Below are 12,890 nucleotides of genomic sequence, written 5' to 3'. Positions count from 1 at the left end.
AAGTGATTAACTATAAAAGGTTTAAAGATACTTTTATGTCCTTCTTTGTATTTCCATTCTAAATTATCAGAGTTTTTACAGGGATGTTGAGCCTGCCCTCTATGCCCTCTAAGTATGTATCTGCAGTAGAAAGAGGCCACTGTAGGGGTCAATGTATTTTTGATATACAAGATACATCTGCTCCAGTGTCTAATAATCCTTTAAATTATTTTCCTTTTATGGATAGTATTAATTCAGGCCTTCCTTCTTTAAGGTTTCTGATCCAGTAGGCATCCGAAGAGCCAAAACCTTGGTCTCGTCATTCTTTATTATGTTTCCATCCTACTTTATGAAAAGGCAATAGTAATAATTATGCAATTCTATTTTCTGGAGACAAAACACTAACTTTAGTAGGTGATGAAGCCATGACCTTAACTTCCTTGGTGTAATCCTGATCTATCACCCCAGGAGAAACTTGCAATCTCTTCATAGTGGTGCTGCTTCTTCCCAAAATGAGCCCTACCCTGCCTGGAGGTAATGGTCCATATACACCAGTAGGAATGGCTTGTATTCCCATATCTCCTGTTAATATGAAGCGGGTGGAGGGACTGAGGTCCAATCTGCACTTCCTGCTGTTGCCTGATAGAGGTCATGAATGGATTGTTTTTGTCGCTCTGCAGTGCCCCAGAAACATTTTGTTGGGCCTTGAGACTGGCCCCGTTGTCAGTTTCCCGACAGCCCACTTAATGGTTTTCCATCTATATCTGTTTTAGATTTGCACCTGTTTGCTCAATGTGGTCCTCTACTTAGGGAAGTAGAGGGCCTCTTATTAGGGAAGTATTTTTGTTAGGACTTTTTTTGAAAGGTGTCCTTGTCTACCAGAGGCAAAGTAAGGTCCCATTCCTCCATTATTAGACCTTCCTTGGAAGTGTAAAGATTCCTGAAACGTTTTTCCCTGTACAGCAGCAGCCATAGCCAATCCCTGAATGGATGATTGGCCAATGTCAGTGCAAAGCCTAATCATGTCATTCAGACTATCCTTGTTTTTATACCGCGTATGGCAGATTTACATGGGCCATTAGCATTTTCAAAAGCCAAATGTTTGACAATCACATTAGTGCCTTCTGACTGTCCTAAAATTCGTCTGGCAGCCTGCCAAAGCTGATTAACAAATTCTAAAAAAGGTTCATTGGGGCCATGTATAGCTTTGGACACTTCTGTGTTTCTTCCTCCTGATGGCAGTTTTCTCCAAGCCCTACGATCATCAGCCACTGTCTGAGCGTAGGCTCCTAAAGGATTATTTAATTGATTTGGTATGTCACTATAATTTCCATCACCTGCTAACATCTCATAATTTATTTGTTGTTGACCATTACCTGCATTTAATTTAGCTGTCATCTTGCAGGATTCCGAAAACTCAGACTTCCAAAGCAAGTAGTCACCCCTGCTAAACACGCTCGAGCTAGCTGCTTCCAGTCTCCTGCACAAAACATATCATGTCCTATTGTATCAACTCCATAGTACAAGGAGCCACAGGACCATATTGAGAAACAAGCAGATTTTAAATCTTTTATAGTTTTGAATGGAATGGGGGAGAATATTCGTCCCTATCCTTGAGCATTTTGTTCCCTAACCGGATAACATCCTGGAATTCCTAAATCTTCTCCCTGTTCTGTTGCTAAAGCTACGGTTTGTTGTAAGGCCGATTTTGGGGCTCAAAAACCTTTCCTAAAGGGAAACCCCTTTTTGTTTCCCTATAACTAATTGTGATATAGATTCTTGTAGGGCATTTAAAGTCTGCCAAATTTTTTCCTCTCCTTTTTCCTTGTTTGCTTCACTCCCCTCTTCTTGTGTCATAATCACTTGATCATAATTATCTATCTCATATTTTGCTGTCGCCTCTGCTGAAGTTTGTTCACCGGATGTATCTAATCCATCTGTTTTTAATAATTTCTTATATCTAGGGGCTGAAGGCTCATTTTCATCAATATTATTTTCTATAGTCAATTTATCAACTTCGTGCCGAGGATCTATACAATCTTTTATTAATCCCCACAAAGTAAAAGCAAAAACAGGAACCTTGGCTTGTCCATTGGTAGAGTAAAAATCCTGCAACATTTTTCCAACCTCTTTCCACGTCTTTAAGTCATCATTAGGAAACCAAGGAACACCTGTTGTATAAAGCAAATAAATTGTTCCAATTGTTCTTAACTAACATTAGTTCCTCTAGTTTTTGATATATGATATAGCATATTTACATACATACGTTTACTAGAAGTCTGTCACATTATTTATTACTCCCAACTTTTCACCACTTACCCTTAATTTTCTCTGTAAAGATTCACGGCACTGCTGTACAGTGGTGTCCGTCATAGGATCCTCGGTTTTCAAATCCCCAAGTTTGGGTGCCAATTATGCTGGTGATAGACTCGTTACCCCATATCAAGCTGCATCTTAAATGAGGTGTACGGATAAAACAAAAAAAGAAAGAGACATATACAAAATATGGAATTGGGAGGACAAGAGTCTGATGGACTTAAGTCATGAGTATATTCAAAGCTTGGTTTTTATACTCTTCTTATAAGGGAATGGTTACAAAACAAACATAAAAGAATTTGCTTTAAAAACATTTTTAACCTCATATCTATGTAAATGTTACTTAACTAGTCACACTGTCTTAGCATTTGAATAATAAGAGCTCTATGTTCTAAGATAAGCACATGGATATGCAAGATTCAAAAGAATCTTAAAGAGGTCCTAAATAACTGAGTTATCTTGCAATGTTTTTAGCTGCGAGGTCATAAATTAATGAGTTATTTTGCAATGCTTTCGTCTGCAAAGACACAGACTAATTGGTCACCCACCAAGAAACACCTGGAGCAGCTGACCCGCCTCCTACAATCCAGTTGAATTCTGCTTGCTGACCTTGTATCCTGCTACTCTACCATATTCCTGCATCACTTGCAACCATCCTATTGTAAAGCCTTTGGGCTTCTCAATAAATAAAATCATATCATCTGCAAATAACGGTAACTTCACTTGTTTACATACTTTAGAATCAGGAACCTGTTCTATGGAACTCGTAGACCCAGAGAAGGCTGATGACACACAAAGATCTCAAGAGATGTCAGAAGACTCAAGAGATTCAACAGATGTTGAAAGGAGGTGAGAAACTTTCCCAGAACTGACACAGAGAGAGCCCCCCCACCCCTTAAACTTGGACCTGGGGTTTAGACGTTAAACCTCCGACACTATGATAGAATACATTCTGTCTTAAGTATTTCCGTCAGACCAGCATTTGATAATTAAGACACATAAGTACGTGATATAATGAGCTGAGGACTAAAGTGGATGGTGACATTGTGAGACAGAAAATATGCATGGAGTCAGGTGATACAGTAGCTAATAGACGGAGCCAAGAATAAAGAGGAAAGTGTAAGATCTCTCTGGGGATAGAGTTACACCTTGGTCCTTGGCTCCGTGTGAGAAAGAATTCACGCCGAAGCCTGGCTCATGATCCAAGTGAGTTTAATGAGAATTAGAAGAAGTTTTAGGTTTTACGCAGCACCGATAGGATTTCTCCTACCATGCAGCCTGGCAGAGACTGCTCAGCCTCATGCAAAGATCTCTTTCCCAAGTTCTCCTCCAAAGTTCTGTCTCAAGTTCTTTCTCAAGTTTTCTCCCCAGCTTCTCCTCTCTCCCCCTGGCTGCTGTCTTTTCAAGGATTCCAGGGGGAGGCATGGTGGACAACCCCAGATCGACCCCATTGGCTGGATTGAATTCACCTGGCCCAGGTGGGCCGATCCAGGTTTAACGCCCACACATGCCCATGCGGGAAATCCTAAGCCTTTGAGCATGTGCACTGCGCCGCACTTTTTTCTTGTGTTTGGCTCTCTTGGGCATGTGTTGATGGACATACCATCCCTGCCTAACATTTCTCCCAAAGAGGTATGGACTCAAATCTTTGGTGTACTGGACAACGACATCTCTAGCTAGATCCTGATGGCAAAGGGGTGAAGTGGGGTTTTGGGGTCCATACCTTTCCTACTCTGTTAGAAGGGGTTGTCCGTTTAGAGTCCAGTATGGGTAAGGTCGAGGTGGGTTTAGGAGACGGTGGTCCTGGAGCTGGCACACTTAACTCAGAGGCCTTGGTAACCTGAGAACTGGAAAACAAACAACAGATGAGCAGCGTAAGTGAGACATGGGTAAGATTGTAAGGTGGCAGTGCCCTTGAAGTTAGGTTAGTGTAGCAGATTTTGGTCATTGTAAACACAGGAATGGAGGAAAGGTATTCACTGGCCTAAAGGCTGTGAGGGGTCTGAGGTAGAATCATCTGTGCAGCCCTAATCTATCCTGGGGTGGTGATGAAATATTACCCTAAGACCATCCAGTGGCTCACAGGAGTATTCGTCTGCCCCCAGGGTTACTGTGGGGGAATCTGAGGCTTCTCTGTCTACTGTGATGAACAACTGGAAGCAATAGAGGGATGAGGATGAGGTCCGCTGATTATGCAGGTGTGCAGCTGGGCCAGTAGGTCTCGGCCTATGAGAGGAGCTGGAAATTCAGGTATCACTAGGAAGCTATGAGAAAAATAGAAGTTATTCCAAAGACATCTGAGAGGCTCAGTAAAATGTTGAACTACAGGTTTTCCTGACACTTTTAGGATGGAGCAGGTGCGGGGTGCCAGGGGTCCAGGGAAGGAAAGAAGGACAGAGGTGGCTCCAGTATTAAAAGGAAGTTCACTGATCTTCCTGCCATGCCGATGCCCACCATAGGTTTCAGACTAGTAACAGTTACTTCTTGCTGCTAGCCCGGCTGTGCCGGGCGCTTTCAATACTCCTATTCTGTTACCAGCTGCATGTTGGCCTGTGGGTGCCTCCCCTTCAGGTTTTTGGTCTTAGGACAGAGGCCAGCCAAGTGGCCAGTCTGCTTGCAATGGATGCATGGTGTCTGAGGAGGCTTGTTCCGGTTAGGGAAGTTCCTAGCACAATGACCTGGTCGCCGGCAAATGTAGCACTTGCTATCTGGTTCAAAAGTCTGGGTGACCTGGGAGGCATTCGACGGGTTTCTGCTATTGAGTGCAGCTAATACCTGGGCATGCCTAATGTCCTTTCTTTTCTCCTTTCCCCCGGGCACGAGCCTTGCTTTCCTGCTCCCTATTGTAAAAAGCCGTATTGGCACAAGCCACAATCTACTCTAGGGTAGCTCCCGCAGGCTTTTTCACTAGTTTTTGGACTTTCTTGCGAATGTCCTGTGTGGCCTGTATGAGAAACTTGTCTTTGAACAAGACTTGCCCTTCATAGGATTCAATATCTACAGCAGTATGATTCTGTAGGACCTCCTTTAGCCGCTCTAAAAAGCTTACAGGAGACTCGGTAGGTTCCTGGTGAATCGCTGTCACCTTGGCATAATTTATGGCCTTTTGCCTACCTGACTTAGTCCGCCAGTGATGCACTCACTCCTTAGGCTCACTATGACTCCAAGCAGGGTCTATTAAAGGTACAGTAGTTTTCCCTATAGGGTACCTTTTGTTCATCACATGTAACTCCTTTGCAAATTTTCTAGCACTTTGAGCACCCGCTTTTTCTCAAAATCTATCATAGTCTGTCCCAGTATGATCATTACATCTTTCCAGGTTAAATCATAGGCCAGGGTGAGGTGCTCTAAGTGTTCTATGTACTGTTCAGGTTTGTTAGAATAACTGCCCAAGTCACTTTCAATTTGCTTGAGTTCAATCAGAGTAAAAAGCTTGTAAATTGCTTGGGGACCAAGCACCCCTGCTCCTTCTACTATGGGTAGAATACTCTGGGCTGCTTCAGGGTGGGGGCAATAGTTGCCCTCTAGTCCAGGGTCCCTCAGGGGGTCCTGGGTGCACTGGGAATAAAGATCCCTGTTCTTCCTTAAAAGGAAGAATGCTCTAATAGACGGCATCTCCCACCACATCTCTATCATTCCACAAAAATGTTCTAGGTGTTGCAAGGTTGGAAGGGAGAGTGTACCATTAACTGGCCACTATTCCCCTTCCTCTAAAACATACTGTGGCCAAATAGAATTGCAAAGCGTAATCAGCTTCTGTTTGTCCAGCTTTTTTCCGGATAAAATATTTCCCAATTGAACAGGATGCATCCGAGGGGGCAATTCCTGGATATGAAGCTGGTCTCTTCCATCTGGAAAGCAAATACACGAAGAATTTCAAGAGCTTGATTCCTCAAGGTTAGGTAATCGCAGATTCAGCACCCACATCGGGAGTGTCGTGAATCTGAGGCCTTAGGCAGGTGCCCCCACCCAAGGGAGGAAGAGTCGGAATGTGTCGCTGCATTTTGTTCCGACCGCTTTCCAGATCAGAAGGTATGAGGGCCACTGTATGGCGTGGCCCCATGGCCTTCAAAGATGCTTGCTGGCAGGAGCAGACTCAAATCTCTGAAGGGAAGGGACGTCTATCCAGCAGCTCGGGAAACCTTTAAAGAATTGGAATTTCTGGCTGGAGCATCCTGGTGCTGTGGCTGTATTGAGAAATGTCCCAGAAAGTTCCAGAGGCAGCATCACTGGAAGGCAAAAGTCAACAGTTACTCTGGCTTGGCTTCTGAATGACTTTGGCCTACGCCTGGGCAAGGAAGAGCACCCAGTATCAAGGAACAAACCCACACTGGTAGAACACCAAAGCAGCTTGTTTAGAAGACCAAGGGAAGCTAAAAGGGAATGGGGGTAAAGGGGAACATTTGGCTCTGGGACTAGAGCAGGGGCTAGCTCCGGGGACCAGAGGAGGGCCTAGATACCCAGGCACCTCCCCTGCACGTGGTTGGAGTGGTGGGCGCCATCTTGGCAGGGTCACGAGCTCCGTTGACTCGTAGCAAAAATGGCAGACACCAGGTGGTGCCATGCTGCCAGGGCACGGCGACTCACGTGGTGCAGAAAATAGCGGCCACCACTTACGGCCTAGAGGGAAGCCAGCATGGGGCAATTGAGATGCAAAGACGTTTGGGGAATGGCCTTCAGCCCATAGTGTCCATGCTCCTTCCCAGGAAACCAGCCTAGGGAAGACATGCAAACTCCCAAGAAGTCGAGCACAGAGAGACAGACAGATTCAAAACACCAAAAGGATGAGAGGGGTATGGGAATACATTACTGATGTCTTCATGAGACGTTGCTGGAGAAGTTCAGCCTGACTCCTTCCAAGTTACGTACCATATCTCAGGGGTGGTGAGGTGAAAAGAGTCCAGAAAGTGCCCAAAAACAGTGAGACCAGGATGGGAGGGAGCTGTCTGTTACCCTATATATCCGAGTCACACAGCACCACTTAATGCAAGATCTCTCTGGGGATAGAGTTACACCTCGGTCCTTGGATCCGCATGAGAAAGAATTCATGCCGAAGTTTGGCTCGTGGTCCAAGTGAGTTTAATGAGAGTTAGAATAAGTTCTAGCTTTTACACACAACCCATAGGATTCCTCCCGATCATGCTGCCTCGCAGAGACTGCTTGGCCTCATGCAAAGATTTCTTTCCCAAGATCTCCAAAGTTCTGCCTCAAGTTATCTCCCTCATTCCTCCTCTCTCCCTCTAGCTCCTGCCTCTTCAAGGATTCAAGGGGGAGGCGTGGTGGATGACCCCAGATCAACCCTATGGCTGGATTGAATACACCAGGCCCAGGTGGGCCGATCCAGGTTTAACACCCACCCATGCCCACCGCGGGAAAACCTAAGCCTTTGAGCATATGCAGTGCGCCACCCTTTGTTCTCGTGCTTGGCTCTCTTGGACATTCATCGATGGACATCCCATCCCTGAACATCTGCCTAACAAAAGGTATCAAAAATGATTCCAGAATTTATGAGAATTGAGACTCACAGAGTACCAGCCTCATCACTGTCATCATTCCCACAATCCCTTTAAACTTTTGTTATCCACTGCCACCTACTCCAGACATGCCCAATTCACTGATAGGAAGTCAGTTCTGCCTCATAGCAACCCGGTGGACCATGTAGAACTGACCCCGTTGGTTCCAAGACTACAAATATTGGTGGGAGTAGAAAGCCTCACCTTTCTCCTACAGAAAGGTTGATAGGTTCAAACTGATGACTTTGTAGTTACCAGTGCAATGCACTACCCACTTTGCAACCAGGGCTCCTTTGAGCATGCAGTCAAGGGTCACAATGAGCAGTTCAGATGGTGAAACAGGGCCGCAGGCTGAGTGACAGCACAGCATGGCTATGTGCACGAAGTCTGTAATTGAGAAGGAGATGCATTCCTCAGTGAGGACTGTGGGAGACTACAGATTATCTTGGAGAATTTCCTAAAACATTGAGTCCCAAATTAAAGGCGCCAAGGGAACTACAAATTGACCAAGAATAACAAGAGTAGTAGGTGAATTACCCCTTACCTCAAACAAACCTGTACACTGAGGACTTAAGACTAAACTTGCATGGTGTATGAAGTGATTCAAAAATTGTAAATTATATAATCCAAATCTGAAGTAGGGAATAGCATCAGTGTTTAAATTGTGAGATTCCGTGTGCAGAAGCCTATGCATGACAATGGAAGTCCAAAATATATGTGTAGGTTCTACAGGGAATAAGCCTCAGGTGATGTCCCTTTAATCGTTCTTAAGGGATGAGAATAACCTGGTTATCAGACAGAAAAAGTATTGGAAAGATGACTACGGTCGATTAAAATGATAACTCTGACTTGAGCTATTAAAACCTTGTCACTTGATCTCCCTTCTGATCCACTTAGGGCTTGATATAGTTTTTAATATTTTCTGGGTTTTTCATATTGGGGTTTAATTGTTTTATTGTGTTATTGTTGGTAGCCTTCTCGACACTTTGTTACGTATTAAAAATTTTTTTTGCATTTGTGACCCAGGATAGGTAATTCTATAGAGACAATCCTTAGGATACGTCATGTTTTTTGAGGGGAGGGGGATGATGGGGAAGTGTAAGGAGGAGGAGACATCAAGGAGTTCAAGAAGTAAGAAAATATTTTGAAACTGGTTTTGTTTGCTATTTGGTATCAAGCACATCAATCCTGCTTGATGTGGGATGGTGTGATGTCTGGGGGGAAAATAACAGAACAGCAAGAAAAAGTGTAACTCATTGGTGCACGAAGGGCATCCATGCTGCCCATTAGCCCCATTCTGAAAGTGCCCGAAGGCACTCAGCTCTTCTCATTCGGAAGCCTCCTCTCCAAGCAGGGACCCCGGGCGCACCACGGCCCTGGCGCTTCTTTCCCCTGGAAGTCGGATTGTGCTTCTGCTTCTACAGAGACTCATGTTGTAATTAACCACCGCAGTGGCAACACTGACCAATCCCCTCCATCAGGGTTTCGCACACCCTGGTTGCATGGGCCATTCGGTGGTTGTTACAGAGGCCAGGGAGAGAAGATCCGCCTAAATAATTTCACTTCACCGCCTTACCCCAGAAGACAAAGCTGAAAACAACTGCTCGGGGCAGATGAGCCCCAGCTGTGACAAGGAGACAAGAACACTACTCAGATCTCCAACTCTTAGCAGCAGATTTTAACACTGGTAAAGCGGGACACCAGCGGGACACCATTGATAAAACACATATCCTGGCGAAATAGCCACATGGCAGCAAAAAAACATTTACCCTAGCTTGTCGTACTTTCTTTCCCAAAATGGAAACTTTTTTTTAAACGCCACGGGACACGGGACAGATTGCTAAAATCAGGCCTGTCCCGCTCAAAGCGGGGCATCTGGTCACCTTATTTAGGTACATAGTTTAGGGTCACCTGCAACATTAGAGGAAGTCGTATCCACCAACACCCCCTCACTTTCCACATTAAAAAAATCATTATATTGGGGGCTCATACAACTCATACCACAATCCACGCATACATCCCACTTTTCACAGTAAGTGTGAGGGGGTTCTTCAAACATCCTTAGGTTCAATAATTTACTAGAAAAACTAAAAGAACCCACTGAATGCTATTTTACCGATGGGAACATTTTATAATAGAGATATGACACGGTTTAAAATCACCTAAGGAATGAAAGACAAAAGGCAGCCCAGAAGACATACCAAACACATGTCTCCCACTGTGTTCTCCATGACAGTAAAGATGCACTAATCTCATGGTATGACTGTGTGACCATCTGCATGGAATATTGCCAACCAGAGAAGCCCACCCACATCTTTGGTATCCAAAGGTTTATTGGGGTTCAGTCATTCCACTGCTCACAACTGACCTTTCCCTCTGTGTCTCCTAAAGTTGAAGATGATACTTTCAGTCTCCTGTTCCCTCTGGAGAAAGAACTGATGTGTGGGGCCCAAAGCCCCCATGGGGTTAAGCTGTCACGTGGCCAAAGCCCTCGTGCACATAAAATTCACTGCCATCCAGTCAATTCTAACTGAGAGCGACCTTATAGATCATGGTGGAACTGCGCCTGTGGGTGTCTGAACCTGTGACTATTTACGGGAGTGGAAAGTCACATCTTTCTCCTGTGGAGCGGTTGGTGGTTTTGAACTGGTGACCTCATGCTTATTTCCACGAGCCCACCAGGGCTCCTTTGTGCACGCCAAGAGATTCCTATCTTGCAGATCCTTCCAGAGACCCAGAGATCACCTCACAGCAGCCAAGGGAAAAGGCAAAAATTTTCTTTTAGTGAGATAATTCTTGACTTAACACTGCTTTATTCAAAAATCACACAGTTGATACTTTGTCATCATGGTATCTAAAAATATATTTTTAATTAAATCCAGGTAAGTTTATATTACTTCGATTTGAATTTCAATGTGTTCCGTTTCATGGATTGAATTGTTATCCGATTTCCCTTCTCCCACCTTCCATGGCCATTGTCAGCTTGGTTGGACTATGATTTTCAGTGAATTGGTCTTTAGGTAATGAGGTAATATGGCTGTTACACAGTGATGCCCCATGTAATTTCATATTGGGGTATGTGATAAACCAGCAAGAAGATTAAAAGTGCTGCAACACTGATCCCTGATCCAAATGTAGGGGAGTCTGTGGCCTACAACCCTTTCGTTGTTAGGTGCAGTCCAGTGCGGTCTGGCTCACAGTGACCCTGAAGACAGCAGAAGGGAACACCGGCCATTCCTGCACCATGCTACCACGGTTATGTTTGAGCTCACTCTTGCAGCCACTGTGCCGATCCAGCTTGCTGAGGGTCTTCCTCCTTTTCACTGACCCTCTACCAAGCATGATGCCCCTTTCCAGGGACAGATGTCTCCTGCTAACAAGTCCACAGTATGCTAGACAAAGTCTTACCATCCTGTATTCTAATGAACATTCTGGCTGTACTTTTTCCAAGACAGATTTAATTGCTCTTCAAGCCGTTCATTTTCGGTCCCTTTTGCTAACACTAGAATTCAAACGATCAAGTGTTCTGTGGTCTTTACTGCTTATTGCCCAACTCTCACATCTATACGAGGCCATTGCTAAGACCATGACGTGGGCCAGGTGCACCTTAGTCCTCAACGTGATAGCCTTGCTCTTCAGCAGGTTTAGCTTACAAGAAATCAAAGGAGAAAGGAGACCTCAGAGATCGGCGGGCCTACTACCATCAGAAAAGCAGTCAGAGAGAGCGTGTCCTATTGATCTGGGGTCCTTCCATGCACTGTGAAGGTTCCCAGACACAGAGAAGATTGATCCCAAGACACAGGGTGAGACCTAAGGAATGGTGGGCCTATTGGTCCTGAAAGAAGACAGAAACTTTCCCCCAGAGTCAACACAGAGAGAAAGTCATTCCTGGGCACTCTGAGCAGCTGGCACTCTGAAGTTGGACATTTAGCTTCCTGAGTTGGGATGACATAAACTTGTTTGTTAAAGCCATCCTGAAAAAGCCTCCAAACTCATGGCCACACGGTTGGTCCTGACTCATAGTGGCTCCCCAGTGTGGAGTAGAACTGCCCCTGTGGGACAGGACAGATTTCTCTTTCTCCCCAAGAACGACTGGTGGTTTCAGACTGCTGACCTGTGTAACCCACGATGGCACCAGGAACGCCAAGGTCTGTTTCTTTGAGCACAGCACTAGACAGAGACACCGGGTTGTTTTTATTATGTAAATTAGCAAAGTAATGCCAGTTGACATCAGGGAAGTTCTCTCTTCATCTGGACATGCTGAATACGGAGAGGTGGAACTTTTATTTTAATCATTTTATTGGGGACTCATACAACCCTTATCACAATCCATACATCCATCTATTGTGTCAAGCACATTTGCACACTTGTTGCAATAATCGTTCTCAAAACATTTGCTTTCTGCTTGAGCCCTTGATATCAGTTCATTTTTCCCTCCCTCCCTGCTCCCTTCTCCCTCAAGAGCCTTGATACTTTAAAAAATTTTATTGTTTTGTCATTTCTTACACAGTCCAACATCTCCCTTCACCCACATTTCTGTTGTCCACCCCCCAGGGAAGAGGTTAGATCCTTGTCATTGGTTCCCCCTCTCCACCCCACCCTCCCTTCACCCTCCTGGTATTGGTGTGAAACTTTTATATAAGTTATAAACATTTGTCATCATACTTTGCCAATGTCAATTACTTGATAGATATCAAAATAGCAGTCCAGCAAAAACCCAAGTAAATGTTTCAGTTTCTTTCTTTTTTCTCTTTTGCGTGTGTCCAAGAAACCATTAATCCAGTGACTGTCTCTGTAGATTCATCCATCCTGGATTTCTTATACCAGAAGTTGTTCAAAAAACAAGAAACCAAAGAAGCGAAACAGCTAACGACTGTAACAAAATAAAATAGAGAAAAACTTCAATCAAAAGAAAGCAGAAAACATTAAAACTAGCACAACTTTAAAATGGGTCAAAACCTGAATAGTCAAAACATTGTGAGCAGATCCCCCTATGATGCGGGCTGGACCTGGTCTGGTTTCCAGAATTTTCAGTGTTTTGGATGTATTGTTTTCTGTAGGGTTTGATTGTTCATTTTAGAG

Source organism: Tenrec ecaudatus, chromosome 6, assembly GCF_050624435.1.
Source record: "Tenrec ecaudatus isolate mTenEca1 chromosome 6, mTenEca1.hap1, whole genome shotgun sequence".
Classification (NCBI taxonomy): domain Eukaryota; kingdom Metazoa; phylum Chordata; class Mammalia; order Afrosoricida; family Tenrecidae; genus Tenrec; species Tenrec ecaudatus.
The sequence above is the reverse complement of the archived record's forward strand: the minus strand, read 5'-3'. Positions refer to the sequence as shown.